The sequence below is a fragment of the Leptidea sinapis genome, chromosome 17 (genome assembly GCF_905404315.1).
Source record: "Leptidea sinapis chromosome 17, ilLepSina1.1, whole genome shotgun sequence".
NCBI lineage: Eukaryota > Metazoa > Arthropoda > Insecta > Lepidoptera > Pieridae > Leptidea > Leptidea sinapis.
The window spans coordinates 14,160,981-14,180,583 of NC_066281.1; the positions used below are offsets into that span (position 1 = coordinate 14,160,981).

General features: G+C 39.2%; 1 protein-coding gene across 5 annotated transcripts in view; it reads right to left on the reverse strand.

Annotated features, from left to right (window-relative positions):
- Positions 1–17,298, reverse strand: part of LOC126968879 (smoothelin-like protein 1) — a 106,432-nt gene extending 89,134 nt beyond the window's left edge. For all 5 annotated transcript variants that reach the window (XM_050814005.1, XM_050814003.1, XM_050814004.1 and 2 more), the window contains exon 1: positions 17,039–17,298. The gene's annotated coding sequence lies outside the window, so the exon portion shown is untranslated. The remainder of the gene's footprint in view (positions 1–17,038) is intronic.
- Between the last annotated feature and the right edge of the window lie 2,305 nt (positions 17,299–19,603).

The following is a 19,603-nucleotide window of genomic DNA, read 5'->3' on the forward strand; positions in this document are numbered from 1 at the left end:
AGAAGTTCCTGCTCTTCCATATCTATAATCATTAAGTAGGTACCTACTAAACACTAATAAGGTGTGTGTGTGTGTGACGACGAATGTGTTTGTGTGAGTGAGTGTGTATGTGAATGTGTATTGTGTTCGCTAATACACTGGCCTTCAAAAGTAAGTATCACACTTTTAAAATTGGGATAACGTTTTAAGTTCACAAGATATACTTTCGAAATAAAAAGGACTCCAAAGAGAATTTAATTTTGTACATAAAAACTTTATAGTCGGTAACCTTCTTTTAAGAATTGGCTGAAAAAAAACTTCAAAAACAAAACCATTCCTTTTTCAAAGTGGACGTTTCCGAATTACAATGGTGGGTGTGACGGTACGAACGGTCCAGAAGGTATAGCGAAGGTACGAAGAGACTGGACACCATCTGAGGAGACCTTGTAATGGCAGACCCAGGTGTACCAGTGCCCGAGAAGATCGTTATATTATTTCCACTGTGTTAAGAAATCGCCACCAAAATGCAGTTGAAGTCCAGCAACAGCTACTTCTGACCCGGAGGGACTACATTAGTCAGTACAGTGAGAAGGAGACTTGCTGAAGCAAATTTGAAACCCCGAAGACCAGCGAGTGGCCCAAAACTCGAGAGATAGCATCGAGTAGCGAGACTGCGATACGCCCGTGAACACATGCAGTGGGATGAAGAAGAATGATCAAGAAATTTGTTTGCAGATGAGTCTCGATTCTCCCTTTACACTTCTGATGGAAGGCGAAGTGTTTACAGGCGACCTGGTGAGCGATACCTTCAAGCCTGCATCTCAGAAAGAGTCCAATACGGTGGAGGCAGTGTACATGTATGGGCTGGCATATCTTCAGAAGGTCGCACAGAGCTAGTAGCCATAGAAAATAGCACCCTCACTGGGCAAAGATATGCTCAAGAGATTCTCAATGAGTATGCAGGGCCGTATTTAGCAAATATGGGTGATGGATCGATGCTGATGCATGATAATGCCCGGCCGCACACGGCTCATATCGTACAAGAGTATATTCAGGAGGTCGGTATCAGCGTGATGGCTTGGCCATCAAGAAGTCCTGATCTCAACCCGATTGAACACGCCTGGGATGAGCTTGGGAGGCTAGTCAGAAATCGCAGACCACCACCTACTACCCTCAGGGCACTAAAGCAGGCCCTGGTAGAAGAATGGGAGAATATTCCCCAACATCGGCTCAGAAACCTAGTGTTCAGTATGCCAAACCGGCTCGAAGCTGTAATCAGAGCTCGAGGAGGCAATACCAGTTATTAGAAATTAAATAACATGTAATACATTTTAGTTGAATTTTTTTACACTAAACTAAAAATGTCTATATTCATTGTTTTATCTTTTTTAAGTTAAAAATGTTACTAATGTATAATTTTAGTTTCTTAGAATTAAATAAAGGCTATAAAATTTGTAACAAAACATTTTTAATCTTAAATGTGTACCTTCTATAGTTAAGAAAAAAAATTAATTTGAAAAGTGTGATACTTACTTTTGCAGGCCAGTGTATATTGTATAATAAGCTTTATAAATACATAAAGAAGAAAGTTCTGAAGCTTTTATTATGTCTGATTTTTGGTAATCAATACAAAGAGATAATGAAGTGATAAATTAATACATATTATAGAGCAGGCAGATAGATATAAACTGTTTTTTTTTGTTTACTTTAAAATACATAAAAGGGCCTCCGTCTACACATATTTTTTGGTCATTATACATCTAGTTACAAGTTTTTACAGCCATAATAATTTTGCCCTGTGCTGCCCCGGGGCGTAAAAAGAATAGGGTAGTCCCAGGTCCAAGGGTGTCGTAAGAGGCGACTACGGGCTTTTTGAAAGTGGGAGAGTCACGCTGCTGTCTCATGACGTCAGCACAATCGGGCCAGACTCGTCCGGGTTACTTACCACACTCGCACAGAATACCGGCGTGAAGTAGCGGCCTAGTGCCGCTATGTTTCGCATAGGTTAGTGTCGAGGACCGGAGGCCATTCCCCCCCGTCCTTCCCAAAACAAAATATGAGAGCGGTATTCAAAAAGAAATTACCCCAGGAGGGTACCAGCTCTTGTAGAGCCAGAGAATCCCTCCCCGAGTATTCGCGCTCGGGCTGCCCTTCGTATTCTGGGGAGGGCACAGTACCGTGAATGTCACAGGACAAACAGGGCAGCAACACCACGGCACCCCGCTCCACGCTTAATGTGGACTTTTGTAACATCCGGGGAATTCACTCCAACTTAAACGCCGTCCACCACCACCTTGAGACGTCGCAGCCGGCCTTGTGTTTCCTTACGGAGACGCAGATATCTCGACCTAGCGATACGTCATATTTAACGTACCCCGGGTACAAAATTGAGCATAATTTCATGCCTCATGCCGGGGTATGTGTGTACGTTAGGGAGGATATCTGCTGTCGCCGTCTCGGCAATTTTGAGGGTAGGGGCCTGTCTACTCTCTGGCTCCGCGTAGATTTAGAGGACCGCGTCCGTATCTATGCGTGTGTCTACAGGTCCCATAGTGGTAACGCAGAAAAGGATCACCTCATGGGCTGCGTTCAAGCGGCATTTGATGACGTGCTTGCTCAGATCCCCTCCGCTGAAATCGTAGTCTTGGGTGATTTCAACGGGCACAATGCCGAATGGCTTGGATCACGTACCACAGACTACGCAGGGCGATCTGTGCATAATTTTGCATTGGCGTATGGTCTGTCCCAATTGGTTGAGTCGCCGACGCGGCTCCCGGATGTGGATAGCCACATGCCGTCCTTATTAGATCTTCTGCTGACTACACATCCCGATGGTTACCAGGTCTCTGTCGACGCCCCTCTCGGAACGTCCGACCATTGCCTGGTCGGGAGTGTAGTGCCTATCCGACGCCAACGTCGCAGACCACCAGCGACCCGCCGCGTTTGGCACTACAAGTCAGCAGATTGGGATAGGATGCGTTCCTTTTTTGCATCCTACCCTTGGGGCAGGGTTTGTTTCCCTTCGGATGATCCTAGTGCCTGCGCCGTTGCAGTAGCCGATGTGATACTACAGGGCATGGATATTTTTATACCAAGCTCTGTAGTACCGATCGGTGGCAGATCACAGCCCTGGTTCGATGCGTCAGTTAAAGCAGCATCTGACTGCAAAAAACAGGCGTATCGAACTTGGGTTGCGGCGCTGGGCTCAAAGGATCCGAACTGCAAAGTTCTGAAGAGGAAATATAACCGTGCCTCCAGATTTTTTAAGCGGCAAATCGCCCGTGCGAAATCGAAGCACGTCGTCAAAATTGGCGAGCAGCTTTCCAGATACCCGACTGGAACACGCAAGTTCTGGTCGTTGTCGAAAGCTGCTCTTGGTAACTTCAACCAGCCGTCCATGCCGCCGTTGCACATGAGGAATGACACCCTGGCCCATACGGCAAAAGAGAAAGCCGATCTCCTGTGCACTCTTTTTGCCTCCAACTCGGCTCTTGACGACAACGGAAAAACACCGCCGACCATCCCACGGTGTCAGAGCTCCATGCCTGAAGTACAGTTCCGACAGAAAACTGTTAGGCTAGCTCTGTTTTCGTTGGACGTCAGGAAGTCGAGTGGGCCGGATGGCATTTCTCCAATCGTGCTTAGAACGTGTGCCCCTGAGTTGACGCCGGTGCTAACGCGTTTATTCCGGCACTCTTATTCAAAAGGCGTAGTCCCTGATTCATGGAAGTCAGCCCTTGTCCATCCGATCCCAAAAAAAGGAGACAGTTCGCATCCGGCAAACTACAGGCCTATTGCGATTACCTCCCTACTCTCAAAAATCATGGAGAGCATAATTAACCGCCAGCTCTTGGTATACCTTGAGGGTCACCAGTTGATCAACGACCGGCAGTACGGCTTTCGCAATGGTCGGTCGACTGGCGATCTTCTGGTATACCTAACACATAGATGGGCGGCGGCTATTGAAAGCAAGGGGGAAGGCCTGGCAGTTGGTCTGGATATAGCGAAGGCCTTTGATCGTGTATGGCACAAGGCGCTCCTCGCAAAACTTCCATCATTTGGGCTTCCCGAGAGCTTATGCAAGTGGACCTCCAGCTTCCTCACTGGGCGCAGCATACAGGTCGTTATCGACGGTTATTGCTCGAATCCCAAGTCCGTGAACGCTGGAGTGCCCCAAGGCTGTGTGCTATCTCCCACGCTGTTTCTTCTGCATATCAATGATATGTTGGACACCGCCAACATGCATTGCTATGCAGACGACAGCACTGGTGATGCCGTATACACGGGCCATGCAGGTCTCTCTCGGGAAAACGTCGACCAGTGCCGGGAGAAACTTGTGTCTTCTATCGAGTCCTCTCTCGAGAAGGTCGCGGAATGGGGTAAGTTGAACCTTGTCCAATTTAACCCCCAGAAGACTCAAGTTTGCGCGTTTACCACTAAAAAAACCCCATTTGCCGTATCACCGCTCTTCGAGAACACTTCCCTTAAAGCCTCGCCTAGTATCGGAATACTGGGTCTCGAAATCTCGAGCAATTGCCAATTCCGTGGCCATCTGGAGGGCAAAGCCAAACTGGCTTCAAAGAAACTGGGCGTCATAAATAGAGCACGGCAATACTTCAAGCCGGCCCACATTCTAGCGCTCTACAAAGTGCAGGTCCGGCCTCACATGGAGTATTGCTGTCATCTCTGGTCTGGCGCACCCCAGTTTCAGCTCGATCCATTTGACCGCGTGCAACGCAGAGCAGCTCGAATTGTCGGGAACCCAGTACTCTGTGAACGGCTGGATCATTTGGCGTTGCGTAGAGACGTCGCTTCATTGTGTGTTTTCTACCGCATCTATCACGGGGAGTGTTCCGAAGAGCTGTTCAACCTGATTCCTGCCGCCGAATTCCACCTTCGCACGACACGCCACAAGTTAGGATTTCATCCCCACCATCTGGATGTGTGGCGGTCCTCCACAGTGCGGTTTTCAAGGAGCTTTCTTCCTCGTACCACGAAGCTGTGGAATGAGCTTCCGAGTGCGGTGTTTCCGGGACGATACGACATGGGTACCTTCAAGAAAAGCGCGTACACCTTCCTTAAAGGCCGGCAACGCTCTTGTGATTCCTCTGGTGTTGCAGGAGAGTGTGGGCGGCGGTGATCACTTAACACCAGGTGACCCGTACGCTCGTTTGTCCTCATATTCCATAAAAAAAAAAAAAAAAAATAATAATGTTTCGGATATATATTTCCATATGTATTAACAATGTTGTAAACATTATGATATTGTTTACGGAGCCGCGGCCTTCTCTCACTCTGGTAGCCTAGAGCTAACTATAACACTTAGCAAAGAGCTCTGATACTATTGTTGTTAATAATGTGTGTATGAATGGCGTTACCAAGCTAACGACCAAAAAGAACGGACAAAAGCAATATCATTCAGGATAATCAGGATGAAGTTCAAATGATGATAGAATTCCGAGCTAGGTTTCACGCAGTCATATCTCCATCACATTAGTCGGACAAATATGGTATGGAATGCTTTACTATGAAACGTGAATATCCAAAGCTATCAGAAAGGGTCTCCGTGGACGATCAGCAATCACTCCAAGAGGGCGACATGGTTGAGAGGCCGCGTGACCTCCGTGTGAAATAACTCTATCTTACAATGGTCCGCCCTCTGTTCGAAAGGGGCCACTGTTCACACTCGTCCCGAGACCTGGTGGTGTGCGATGTAATTGCGGGAGATATAAAGCGGTCCAGGCAATTAGGATAGTATGATGTGAAGATGATGCTGTTATTGATCAACAAGGAGTGTATTACATCATGTATATGTTTTACACAATTAAAACTGAAAACAAAATAAAAATCCAAAACATAACAAATTGTGTGTGTTTTACGTTTATTATTTTAAAACTCGGTCATTTATGCACATATTTCATTTGATGAAATAGGATATACCTATTCCAAGATTATGTCCAAGATACAAATAATTGAGATTTAATGATGCAATTGGGGGATAATCCTTGAAGTGTACCTAAGTGTTTGGTTTTTTTTGTCAACTAAAACTTAAGCATTTATACACAGAAAGTATCATTAACTTATAAAGAATACTACAAGTGACTACTCAAAGTTTTCAATGAACAGTCCAGTCATTCCTTGAAACTGGTTGTAACTTTTGTCTTTACAACAAAATTATAAGGGTAAGGAAAACCAAAATTTAGAACATATTAGATTGTCAATTAAGTAAATAAACATATGTATATATATATACTTAATGTAATTATACTAATTAAGTACATATAAATAAAATTGGAGTGTCTGTAATATTGAAATAACCGTTTTTTAGTACATCTATATGAATATATATACCTACGGTACATACAACAAAATATATTTTTAACAATTTTTGTCTGTCTTTCTGTTTGCTTCGGCTAATCTCTGAAATGGCTGGACCGATTTTGACGGGACTTTTATTGGCAGGTTACTGTTTTTTTTTGATAATAAGGGACGAGACGAGCAGGACATTCAGCTGATGGTAATTGATACGCCCTGCCCATTACAATGCAGCGCCGCTCAGGATTCTTGAAAAACTCGAAAATTCTGAGCGGCACCACAATTGCGCTCGTCACCTTGAGACATAAGATGTTAAGTCTCATTTGCCCAGTAATTTCACTAGCTACGGCGCCCTTCAGACCGAAACACAGTAATGCTTACACATTACTGCTTCACGGCAGAAATAAGCGCCGTTGTGGTACCCATAATCTAGCCGGCATCCGGTGCAAAGGAGCCTCCCACTGGTAATAAGGAGTAACTTAGGCGACGTTGATTTCAGAAAAAATCTTTAATTTTAGACAAATAAAGTAAAGTTGCAATGTGAAAGAAACGGTCTAACTCTAAAAACAATTTATATGGCAAAACAACGTTTGCCGGGTCAGCTAGTTATAAATAAAGTTATAAGAAGCATTATTATGTTATAAATATTAATCGTGTTTACAACAAAAAAGTAACTGTCTTATATTTGAATTGAAATAAAAATGTATGAGATGAAATCGAAATACATAAACTTGATCCGTTATTCTAGTAAATGTAAGCACCGTTAGTAAGAGTTGGCAATTGGTTGCTTGACGAAAATAAGCTTTATATTGTTTTAACGTTTAAACAGTAAATATAATTAAATTATTATAACTTTCGTGAGTCATTATTCAATTATCTATTAATACGGCTTTACTCACGTTTTTGTCTGTGTCGGTACCGAGCTCAAGTCCGCAGTAAAAGGTGGGACGTTATTGCGAACCCACCACACTCACCCTGATGAAGGACCCCCGAATGGTCCGAAACTAGTCGGTACCGACACCGACAAAAACGTGACTAAAGCCGTATTAATAGATAATTAAGTAAATATAATAATTAACGATAATCGGAAGATTTGTATACAAAACAATCAATGACAATAATTGTAGGTTTAAACTTGAGGGACTTCTTTTTTATGACAGTAAGAGGGACGAGACGAGCAGGACGTTCAGCTGATGTTAAATGATACACCCTGCCCATTACAATACAGCAATTTATACATATAGTATATAGAGTATCTTCCCCATTTAGAAAACATAGTAAAACGTGCTTCTAAAATGCTTGGGTTTGTTATACGAAACACAAAAATTTTTAAAAGCTTAAAAATAAAAAAGCTCCTTTATTTCAGTCTGGTTAGGAGTATCTTGGAGTATGGTTCAGTTGTCTGGCGTCCTCTCATCCTAGGACTGGAACGTATTCAGAAGCGATTTCTGTGGCATGTGGCATTTAGGGCCGGTAAAGCCAAGAAAATTTCTTCTTACAAAGAAAGGCTGGCCAACTTTAAAATGACCACTTTGGATGAACATAGAGAACTTCTGGATCTTCTGTTTATAAACTATTGAACGGCTTTATCGACGGCCCCGAACTGCTAAATAAATTTGGTCTAAGAGTACCAGTAAGAATTCCACGTAAGCCTATTACTCCACTTTGTCCTCCACTTCGTCGAACGATCCTAGGTACCAATTCCCCAGTCCCACGATTATGTAAAATTTTAAATTCTTATATCGTAGCTGATATTGATATATTTGCTGATTCCTTAGCCAAATTCCGCAAGACCATTTGCAGCATCATTGGTAATCTTTAATAATGTTATAATTGGAAAATTTAAGTAACTGTGTAAAAATTATTTATTAATTTAAAAAAAATGTTTTATTTGTAACTTATTATATATAATTAACTTAATAAAATTAATCACTTCTGTGCATGCTGTGTTTATTTGTAAGTAATCACTACATTTAGTTCTACTTTTTTTAAATATTTGTGTGTATTATTGTAAGTGATTGTAAATAAACCTAATAAATAAATAAATAAATAAATATAGTACAATGCAGTATTACCAGTGGGAGGCTCCTTTGCACAGGATGCCGGCTAGATTATGAGTCCCACAACGGCGCCTATTTCTGCCGTGAAGCAGTAATGTGTAAGCATTACTGTGTTTCGGTCTGAAGGGCGCCGTAGCTAGTGAAACTACTGGGCAAATGAGACTTAACATCTTATGTCTCAAGGTAACGAACGCAATTGTAGTGCCGTTCAGAATTTTCGGGTTTTTCAAGAATCCTGAGCGGCACTGCATAGTAATCGGCAGGGCGTATCAATTACCATCAGCTGAACGTCCTGCTCGTCTTGTCCCTTATTTTCATAAAAAAAAATCTCATTTAAAAAATTGTGAATCTTTTTGAAGTCAGTCGATAACAAGCTGGGTATGTAAGGATGGTGGTCACGCCGGCGAAACGATCACAGACCTGTCACGATAACTCATCTGACACCTGACACTGGCCGGTATAACAACCTACGCTCTGTCACACAATAACTATATTATTAATAAAGACGTGTATAAATACCACTGGACAGGCTGTTTCATATGTTGGACTGCAAATTTTTTGTGCCTATTTGAAGCGCCACTCGCGAGCGTCTAGAGAACTAATTTTGACGTATAATAGAAATGGCTGCGAGAGAATCGTACAATACTCAGAAATGTTTTTGGATTTTGAATTGATTTCGGTCGTTTTACTTCGTCATTTATACTTCAGGAATCAACGTAATAAAGTACACAATGTTTATTTTTTAAATAGTGTTCCAATTGATGTTTGTTTAGCTGTGGTTGTCATCACTAGTTTTAGTACCACTACATCACCAACAGCGCCAAAATTGCGAATATCAAACAGGCACAAAAGCACTTTGTCAGCCGCCAGTCCAGTGGTATATAGTAGAGGTCAGTGGCTCTCTCACTCATTTATTAATTTTGTAACATACGCTTCGTGTTATTTTACATTGAATTTAATGAAATACAAAATATTTACTCATGATATGTGATCCCAGTGTCTATCTTATTTCTTGTAGTATTAATTTTACAAAGTTTTACTACGTAACCTATCGGAATTTTAGACTCATATATTAGCAAAGTTTAAACAGAACATGTTAGCACGTTAACGTCATACATTAGCTAGTTGGAGGGCAGGGAAGACCAATCCTTAATATAAGCTCCTAGCATATATCTTCAAACATGAGGTGTGACGTGTATCGTGGTCCGTGGTCCACGGTGAACAGCGGAGATGGTGATGAAATGCATATACCAGGGAGGCTCCTTTGCACAGGATGTCGCCTAGATTATGGGTACCACAACGGCGCCTATTTCTGCCGTGAAGCAGTAACGTGTAAGCATTATTGTGTTTCGGTCAGAAGGGTGCCGTAGCTAGTGAAATGACTGGGCAAATGAGACTTTAATAATATATTACTTTAATAATATATTAATATATTATTAAAGTCTCATTAAGATTAAAGTTTTCTAAAGACCTAGTAGAAGAAAAAAAACCACGAATGTGAACGTTGGCGGGCCAACTAACCTGTCCGTGTCGGGGTATGACTCGAGTCTGGTGCTCGCTACGCGCGTTATTACATCATAAGTTCTTCTAGTCGCTTTACTCATTGTCATTTCACGGAACGCGGAATTTGTTTAGAGAAATGATGGGAGAAATGAAGAAGTTTGGGAATGCAGGTCATTATAATAATATAACAAAATATATATTGTAATTGAAATTATTGCGTATGTAATTGAAAACGATGAAAATGTAAATTTTGATTTAAGAGAGTGGCAGTAGTTTCTTGCTACTTCTTCTCACTAGCTTAACCCTTTACGAAGTAGCGGTAGATTCAATAAGAATTTTTTTTTGTCATTTCCGTGACCTATATAAATAATGTGATTTTGATTTGATTTATACAAGACAACATTATATTTATTAACATAATTGTTGAGTATTCGGCTGAATCGCTCAAGACGTATGAGACAAAAAAGACGTGTCATTTATACAGTTTTATGTTGGGAACTTAAAAAACTATAATAAGCGTATATATACCAATATATAAAGAAAGAAGATCAGTTCCACATGGAGCAACGGTCGGAAGAACTGTTTCTAGGAAGACATTAGCAAGGTTGTTAAATTAATATTCTGTTGTTCTGTAAATTATTAATAAAGTGATGTTTTTTTATGAATTTGTCAATATTAACATAAATAATTTTTTCGTAAAATATTTTGCTCCCTTTCGTAAATAATTGCTCCCTGAAATTGTTCCACTGCAGAACTGTCAAACCATGCGTCAATAAATTCTCTCATTTATACATCTAAATAAAATTGGAGTGTCTGTTTGTAATATTGAAATAACCTGTTGTTACTATATGTTTATGAATACATATAGTATACACACAAATATCATTTTTTACAATCTTTGTCTGTCTGTTTGTTCCGGCTAATCTCCGAAATGGCTACGTTTATTTTAGAAAAATAAAGTAAACTCTAAAAATAATTAATATGGCAAAACAACGTTTGCCGGCTCAGCTAGTAGAAAATATGTCCATACAATACAAATATTGGAAATAAAAATAATTATGGGTCCCAAACAATCCCAAATCAGAATAAAAACTATCCTATCTCTCAACTTGGAATAAACTACATTCCTTGACGTAATCCCCATTAAAATCCGTTCATTAGTTTAAGGAGTTCACTGGAAACAAACATCAGGACACTAGATTTATATGTATTAAGATATTTCATTCAAATATTTTGAAGCTACTGATAAGTAAGTGTTGGCCCTCGGTACCCCAGTTCCCAGCTACTTTCACTGACTCCAAATATGTTCGATAAACAATTATTTTAATATAGTTCTCGATACGTTTAATGACAGTTACAATAATTAACCTCGAACTAAATGAGACGGTTTGTTTTAATTACAATTACTCGTACACATTCTTGGAAAGTTGACGATAACGTATCGTTATGTGTTGCGACAGCTCACATTACCTCATCATGTTATTGTTATTGTACTGTTAGCTGTACTCTATATATATTAGGATGTTTCCATTATTCTGTGGATCGGGTATGACGTCATGTGACAAGAATCCTTGTTGGAATTGTAAAGATAGTAAGCAGTTACAATAAATACACGTAGAGGATGGAATGTACTGATAAGGAAGATTGAATTAACAAGAATGCAACTCTTTTACTAATAAAAAAACGGGTTGCACTGCGGGACTGCAAACTTAAACATTAACATTGTGCATTTTTAAATATTTTGGAATAATTTCGCAAGAATTGCTTTATTTATCAGTATAAAAGTAGATACTAGCATTTAATATGTAGTTAAATACAATATTCATTTATACACTATTTTTATCGTATTTATTTATCGTACACAAAAATGACAATTTATTTTACATAAAAAAATTAAGTCTCACACAAATATTACAATTATTTTACATTAAAAAGATTATCTCTGAAAAAAATCAACTTTCATCCATAATTTCAACGACTTTCTTACGAATTTTCGATCAGGTCACGTGTCCTGACGCGAGTTATCATTTTATACCCATCACAAAGAAAGTGCTCAACGCCGCTAAAGAAGTTTTCACTACAATATAATGAATGTACGTAACGAAAGAATATGTAGCAACGAAAGAAGAGATTTAGGTAACGTATTGCTAGTCAAACTGGTATTTAAATATTAATAGGTGGCTAATTTGCTTTCATTGTCGAACCTGTGGCAGGCTCCTTTGCACAGAATGCCGGCTAGATTATGGGTACCACAACGGCGCCTATTTCTGCCGTGAAGCAGTAATGTGTAAACATTACTGTGTTTCGGTCTGAAGGGCGCCGTAGCATTGAAATTACTGGGCAAATGAGACTTCACATCTTATCAATGTGACGAGCACAGTTGTAGCGCGGCTCAGAATTTTTGGGGTTTTTCAAAAATCCTGAGTGGCACTGCATTGTAATAGGCAGAGCGTATCAATTATCATCAGCTGAACGTCCTGCACGTCTCATCCATTATTTTCATAAAAAAAAATATTCGTTAGATAAATACTAGAATGTGACAGCTGCGTATTGTGTCAATGCTACCAGTGTCATCTGTGGTGGACAGAGATCGAACTGGATTTAACACTACACTATCTCGTCACAGTCATAGAAAGTAAAAATAAAAGTGCCCGATAGCGACAAATTAAAAGTAGGGGATCCTGTAGTATCTAGGACACTTTTTTAGATATTAGTTTTTAATTTTTGTTTGACGAACTGTACTTAAACCATTGTTGCATATTTATAAAAGGTCAATTATTTGGGTATTCACCAAAATATCAAAAATGTATATTGCATACTTACAAGTGTTTTAATAATGAGAACGAAAAAAGGGATTAATGGCCAAGGTACAACATACCCTATGTTCCTAGGCCAGTACTACAACAGTACCTAAGAATTGCGGGTAATTTATGGAAAATACAACTATTCTTAACTAAAACATTTAAATAACATATTTAACAAAAAGATATTCTGAACAAAATAAAAATGATGATATGGTACACATAGTGCCAAGGTACAACAGGTTCCTCTACAAAGGGGAGTATCTTACGTAACATAATTTGGACAATCCTGGGACGGTTAGTGCATTATAATTGTATGGAGCAACATACAAGACAGCCCTTTGGGAGAGAGCAATGATATTGTCTGTAAGCATTTAACAGTTGCCAGATATCCACATGTTATAAGTTTATTCAAACAAAACAAATCTTATTACTATATTTATTACAATACTATAATTATATAAATTTTAACTCATCGTCACGGGGAAGTGTACCAAGAATACTGGCAGCATTTGCACGTTGGATAGCTAGGCTGACCCGTTGACCGAAATTGCTGCCAGCGCTTGGGTTGCCAGTAGCCTTATTGAGGCGAGAAGATAGTATTTTGTACATTCTCCGCGCCTCTGGGCCCCACGGGCCAAGTGTCTCATCACCAAATGGCACAAAGATGTAAGACTCATTGAGACCGACATATTTGCGACGCTTGCTGTCTTCGGCAGTCGAAGCAGCAGCCCCAGCACCAACTGACGTCACTTGGACATGGGAAGGAGTCAGAGTGTCGACGCAAGTCGTGTCCCAGACCAGCTCCGAATATACAGGTTGCAGAACAATAAACAGGACAGTAATTTAATAAGGAGTCGTGTTCCGTGTCGTGACCGTCGCGTCGGCCGCGGTGTCTCGTTACGTGAGGTGTTATGTGTCTCCGTCATCCAAGTGTACTACGCCCGCCTTGTGTTGTTCAGGATTGCTATTACTATTATTAATTATAACTAAAAACAGTAAATTTCGTTGGAGGGGATAGTAAATTATTACCAAAAGCTTGAAGCACTTCCTGTGTGCTGAAGTCACAACAAGCACTTCGCGGTCCCAATATATCATGTCGTGAGGTGATCACAAACCACTGTATCTGAACAGAGGAGGTCTCATTGTACCTATTAATAGCCCGGTACACAAACATTTTATTAAGACCAAGCGTATGGAGAGTTTTGCAAATTGCACTTGGCTCCATACCTACTTTGTGTAATGCAATCACAGTGATTCGGTTCTCTTTATCACTCCACTCCATTTTAAATTCGCAAAGTATTGTATAATGTATTGGCGCCAAAATGAATGATAAACTCAATGAATGTTATATTTTGTTTATTTTTAATTGTAACAGTATTTATGGCTAGACTAGTACAGCGTAGAGCTATCTAATCTTATTCGTACAAAAATTTTTTTTTTATGGAATAGGAGGACAAACGAGCGTACGGGTCACCTGGTGTTAAGTGATCACCGCCGCCCACATTCTCTTGCAACACCAGAGGAATAACAAGAGCGTTGCCGGTTTTTAAGGAAGTTGTACGCGCTTGTTTTGCCGGCCATTTTCAATAACCTATCTATTTTCACTTAATAATATTTTAACTTACTAGACGTAGACAAATCTATCATTCTACGCTTACTTATATTTCAATAACCTATTGACAGATAGCATTGGACTATAACTATATTGGATATAACTATGGATAGATAAAATCTTGTCATTAAACGGTGACAGCATTGTATCCGTAAGTTAAACTAAGGGTAGATAGGTTATTGAAAACGGCCAACAGTCAACCGCTGACGTATCTGTTTACGATGTTCGTGTATCGATGTTCGTGTATCGATGTTCGTGTATCGATGTTCGTGTATCGATGTTCGTGTATCGATGTTCGTGTATCGATGTTCGTGTATCGATGTTCGTGTATCGATGTTCGTGTCATATCCGCGAGAGATCATGACTGAGGATCGTAGTCATCAACAAGTGTTCCAGACTCGGAGTGAACTATTTGTTTCCATCGGCTTCTGTCCAACGCGGCTCTAAAGCGTAGGTAGCTAAACCTCGGGGACCTGGAGTCTTTTATTTGTTCGGTCCATCTGGTAGGAGTTCGGCCTCGGGCTCGCTTGCCATTTGTGTTCCCAACTACGATCAATTTCTCCAGGCTCTCACTACTCCTTCGCATTATGTGGCCAAAATACCACTCTCTACGTTGACTTATGTTATGTTCATCTTTTAATTCCTATTAAACAGAATCTCTCGTTAGGTCCAAATTCAATCGGTCTGCATTGTTGAGAAATTTTAAGCAGATGACGCTGTCCAATTATTTATCTATCTATATATATAAAAATGAATTGCTGTTCGTTAGTCTCGCTAAAACTCGAGAACGGCATGACCGATTTGGCTAATTTTGTTCTTGAATTATTTGTGGAAGCCCAGAGAAGGTTTAAAAGGTGAATAAATATGAAAATGCTCGGAATTAAATAAAAACAACAATTTCATTATTCCTTTAATGTACCCCCGTCGTTCAGAAATCAAATTGAAAGAATAGTTTAAAATGAATAACTAATTAGAATTTTAATATCTTTCCTTCTCTGAGGAGGTAAAAAAGAAGCTGAATTTTAGCTAATTATAGTTGCTAGATTACTTACAGTTGTTAACTATCTATTATATTATTTTTATACAAATTGATAAAATATGGCGATATATAGATATCTTCATTTAATATAAAGTTAATAAAATTTTAAGAAATAAAGATGAAATGAAATGAAAGATAAAGATTTTCATAAGTACTACGTGTTTAGTCATGTGTTTACGCGGACGAAGTCGCGGGTATCAGCTAGTTCTTACATAATTATAACATGACTATCTCAACCTATATAAGTATATAATATAATATTTTGACATTCAGGGAAAGAAATGTTCCCTTTCCAGGGGTGTTAGTGCCGCGTTCAGTAAATATATACATACATATAAATAAAATTGGAGTGTCTGTTTGTAATATTGAAATAATCGTTTTTTACTACATGTATATGAATTTATATACGGTACATACACCAAAATAACATTTTTTACTATTTTTGTCTGTCTGTTTCTTCCGTCTAATCTCTGAAATGGCTGGACCGATTTTGACGGGACTTTTATTGGCAGGTAGCTGATTTAATAATGATTAACTTATGTAACGTTTGTTTTAGAAAAATAAATATTTTAGAAAAATAAAAGTAAAGTTGCAATGTCCAAGAAACTGCCTAACTCTAAAAATAATTTATATGGCAACGTTTGCTGGATCAGCTAGTATAAAATAAGTTTATGTAGATTGTACATTGTATGCTGTCTGTACTGTATATGGTAGTGTAGGATTTGTGACATGAACTCGCGAGAAACTGTTTTTAAACATAAGTAACTGGTTGGTACGATGTTATTAATTTCCAAAACAATGCAATGTTTACAATGCAAGAGCTATCACATCGAGTTTCTGCATTTTTTATTTAGTAATCATTTATTCGCTCACATAATCATATCAAACCGTAGCGAGGACAAAAAAATTGGGAAACTACTGCCGGGATTTTTAAAGTTATAGTTAACTATGTATATTCTATCGATTGTAGCTTAAAGACCCAATCACTGACGACCCAGTCATTATCTATAAATTAATTTGAATATTTTATTTAAAATTGGAAATTAGTACGAGTAGTAGGACTTAGGACAGTAAGTCCAACAACTCCACAGCTGAATATCTAAGTGATCGGACAGCCTGGGACTAGATTATGATTATTTTATAGCAATAACAATGACAATACAATAAAGATCGCAAAAGAAGAATACTGGAGAGTTTCTTGCGCCGTTTCCGAAGCGGTAGCTATTAGAAATGACATCAAAAATAATTCTAAAGGAATCAATTTTGAGAAAATAAATGTATTTTATACCTTTAGTGAACATACATTTGTTAATCTGGTACACATTTGGTGGCCACTCAAGCCTGAGTGAAATCGAAGGTGGTATTTTATATTTTATATGACTCACAAGAATCACGTTGATACTTCATTAAGGCCGCTATTCCAATTAATAGCCAAAATAGCGCCTAATAGAAACAATGTCTTGACGGTTGATATAAAGCTTATATTTTTACCAAAAAAGAATTGTATATCTTTACAATATAAGAAGAACATTTCATTTCATTTCTTGTTAATAACTTAAGCTATTGATGAACATAATTAAACCAGACCCCAAGCCAATAATCCACTGTTTTAGCAGAAGTCTTCTGAACCTAGGGCATATTGTTATGATAACGTAGTGTTCTTATTTATGTTATGAATGTTTGGAGACGGAACAAATAATATTGTAATTATAAGTATGTGACTCACGCGAGGCGGTCGTACTGCTGTCTCCCGGTCCTGGCTGCTGGCTTCTCGCCGACGGGAGCCGCTCCTCATCAAAGCACGCACACGAGAATAAGGGTCGCTATCACTAGAGTTATTAGTAAGACAAGCGCACGTGTTAAAAGCGTTTGTTATCAGCGGTTAATCGCGTTCGTTTTCGTTCGGAGGTTTGACCGAGTCGTGACGAGCGTGGGGATGGAGGAGCGACCGAGCGCTCCGGACAGTGCTCGAGTGATCACTGAAGGCTCTAGCGGAGACCGCGAGCCTGGCGACCGCCCCCCCGCCCCCCGTCCGCCGCTGCCCTCCGATCGCACCCGCCTGCGCCCGCGCCAGACGCCCCGAGCCTTCCAGGATCACTTAGTGTTGACTCTTGACGCCACATTGTGGTGACACACACAACGATTCTGAAATATTGCATCGTCGGTACAATACCTCTTACAACACTCTAAGCAAATCAACTTGAAACTTTATTTTAAAAGCGAAGCGCAATTAGTTATTCTAAAGTATTCGACAATTATGGTGAACATAAAAATTACAAAAATATTCCCTAATTACTTTTGAAAAATGGAACTAATACTATGGAGGACAATAAAAATAAAATAAGAAATAAAAGTACAAATTATAAATTTAACCTAAATGAAAGAAAGGAGAAGAACAGTAAAGCTACTACTAGTGTTAAACAACGCTTTCTCTAAACCTGACCAGCCCACTACCGAATATATCAATCTCTGAATTGGTATCGTCTTATTGTACTCGCGTAGAATTCGAGCGAGATGCGCCTGAAGTCCCAGGTTGGTTTTTACAGAAGGAATTTGAAAGATTCTCTTGATTTGGAACGTTGGGAATGAATATGGGACAGCAAGGTTAATATTCTGTAAGAGGTTATTACATTGTATTTGACTGTTTAAGAGTTGGTATACAAATATTATTCCAGCAAGAGATCTCTGATCGAGCAATGAAATCATATTAAATTTCCTGAGGCGCTGATGGTACGGGTGGTATCTGTGAGAGAATCCAGTACTAATGTATGCAAGGTGTCGTGTGAATGCTCTTTGGATACTCTGAATGCGTTGCGAATGGATCGCATAAAGGGGATTCGATTGAATGCTACTATATTCTATATGACTGCGTACTAGAGCGGTATATAAAATTCTTTTCGTTTTGGAGCCGGAACGATTTGAGTTTCACTTTAGAAATCCTAACATTCGTGTGGATGTGTGTGAACTTATTAACTTGTGAAATAAAAGTTAATTTGCTATCCATAGTAAACCCAAGTCACGAATCGCCAGCACTTCTTTTAATGGTGCTTGATCATACACTGTAATAAGCGGTTTTTTTTTCTAGTATATTTAATATAAAAATATTTGCTTGAGTTGAGGATCATGACATTTAATAAGCACCAATCTTTTATACCATTGAGATCACTTTGAATAATAGCCACATCAGAGGCAGAGTTGATCACTTAATAAATGTTTAAATCATCGGCGAATAGAGATAATTTACAATATTTGATATAATTCCTAAAGTCATTCACAAATATTAAAAATAGCAATGGTCCTAGGTGGGATCCCTGGGGAACACCAGATCGCGCAATGTATGAAGTAGACTCAGTGCCTCCAACAACTACTGGCTGAAGTCTATTATGACTCGAACTATTTCAGTAAGTTTCCTCCAAATCCAATATTATTTAGCGTCTGAATCAGTATAGGGTAACTGACTTTATCGAAGGCATTGCAGAAAGTTTGTATATATTCCATCAATCTGGCGCCCATTGTCCAATTCCTGTCATCAAGAATTCAAAAAATCCCGCTAAGTTTCTTGCGCCCGTTCTTCTCAGGTCTGAGGCTGTCTATTTTGAATGAGTGGTAGTTTTTCATGTTCAGTAGCTAATTTGAGAGTCCACAATAGGCGTCAGTGTTTCCATTGTTTGCATACCGCTCAGCGTCAGTGTGTATCTGTATAATATGATCATAACATTTACTGTTTATGATGTAATTAGATGTATGACAATATCAATAAAAACAGCATTTCTTAGTTTCTAATGCCCATCATTTATTTATTATTATAATGTACCTACTGGACGAGTGCTGACGTGATCGATGAGTCTCAGACACCGCGAGGTAAGTGCCGAGTGATCACATTACGCTGAGCTATTTATTTATTCGGGACACAATACTTTTAAATATGTTAACACAAGTAATATGTGCGTAACTATTCTTAAATATTTAAGAAAGTTTGTGAGGAGGCCAAACTAAAGACTCATCTTCATAAGACTATCATTAGGAAGAATTTTGTTCTCAATTTAAAATAACACATAAGTTACAAAATTTGAAAGATGCCATTGAGGGTCAAGATGCCACGCACACAAGCATCTAATACTTGCCGTAATAAAGAAGCTATTGTTCTTAGGTAGTGCAGTATCTAGTCGGAGCGCAGTGGAGACCAATTCTTAATCTTAGCTTAAATAATTGTTTTCAAATTATTTTCTTGTATTAGCATCGAGTTTTTGAAGGCTAGTTTTAGATGTACGCCTTTTGGCCTCTCTACATA